The sequence below is a fragment of the Lycium barbarum genome, chromosome 1 (assembly GCF_019175385.1).
Source record: "Lycium barbarum isolate Lr01 chromosome 1, ASM1917538v2, whole genome shotgun sequence".
NCBI classification, from domain to species: domain Eukaryota; kingdom Viridiplantae; phylum Streptophyta; class Magnoliopsida; order Solanales; family Solanaceae; genus Lycium; species Lycium barbarum.
The window spans coordinates 10,926,070-10,927,558 of NC_083337.1; the positions used below are offsets into that span (position 1 = coordinate 10,926,070).

Here is a 1,489-nt window from a genome sequence, read left to right on the forward strand (position 1 = left end):
TATAGTATAAAACTTAGATGCATATGAACGGTGTTAGAGTTGTTGGAAAGGAGCGAAACAAAAATGAGTTAAATGAATAAACGAACAGGACTAAGGCTTTAATCAAATTAAAAGAAAGAAAAACAAAGTATAACTATGGTTTAAATTTGAATTTGAATCTTTCCCTGTTTAAGTAGATGTTAAAAATGGACTAGTGTTTAATCAATGGGTGAATAGATTTTGTCCTATGAGTAAAATCTCGTTTTTAATCTGAATTTAATATAGGTGCCATTTATTATGGGGATCTTCAAAACCGGAATAAATATAATCATAAGAAAGTTATAAAACAACATGACAGTTTGGCCGAGTGGTCTAAGGCGCCAGATTTAGGCTCTGGTCCGAAAGGGCGTGGGTTCAAATCCCACAGCTGTCATTTCGAAGTTGTCTTCTTTTATGCCCTTTAACTCGTTTATGTGTATTTTGTTTAGATAGATTAAAAAGACTTTTTTATATTTAAAATAATAAAATTTAAAGCTTATATTTTGTAATTAATGAGATGTTTGATAATAGAAATTTATCTTCTTTTTTTTTTTTTTAAAAAAAAAAGAAGTTATGTAGAAATGAAATTAGTTGAACTTAATAAAAATCAAAAATAAATTAAAGAATTCAAAAAATACTTGATTTCTATTTATGGTTCCACATTTTATTTACATGCAATAAAATATCACGAGAGATTTAAAGATAAGAACCGCATTTTTACTGGTCAAATCTGGAGAAAAATAGGCCTATTTTAAAGGAGACTAGGAGCCCATTTGGCTTGTCAAAGTGATTGATAAGCATTAAGTGCCGATAAATATTTTTTAACGTTGAAACTGATTTAATAAATAAATAGTTACGTATTTGGATAGAAGTGCTGAAACTGACAATAAGCAGAAATATTTAATATATAAAATTGCTGATAAGCACCTTTTTCCGTTGAAATGTCTTCAATGTCCATAAAATTGTTTACACTACCAAGGAGTATATTAGTATAATATTTTAAATTTCAATTTGACTAAAATACAGATAAAACTCATTTTAATTTTAGTTTTATTGATCATATAAGATTATTTTTATATAAATATAAGTTCTTTAGTAATTAGCTAAAACAAAATAATTGTGATTTAAATATTAATCAAAACCAGATAAAGAACAAGTCTGGTGTCTTCTTTTTGTCCCAATGAATGATAAGTTCATTAAATAATATTGGTGAAATTACTTCCTTCTTTTTTAGTTTCAAAATGTATGAATGAACTTACATTATGTGATGATCTAAAAAATTAAACAATAAAATAAATGAAAATAATTAAAGCAGCTCTTTGCAAATATCACACTCCCACCGCTGCAAACACACAATCATGGCGGAATGCATTGGTGTTCGAAAGGGGTCGTAAAAAAAAAAAGTGAAGACAAAAGTTACGAAGAGGCTAAGGGCTCACTTGGTACGAGAGATAAGGATAAATAATTCCGA

At 27.7% G+C, this 1,489-nt stretch overlaps 1 non-coding gene across 1 annotated transcript; it reads left to right on the forward strand.

Moving 5' to 3' along the window:
- Positions 1-332: 332 nt before the first annotated feature.
- Positions 333-412, forward strand: TRNAL-UAG (transfer RNA leucine (anticodon UAG)). The gene has a single exon. It is a non-coding gene; the product is annotated as a tRNA-Leu (tRNA).
- The last annotated feature ends 1,077 nt before the right edge of the window (positions 413-1,489 follow it).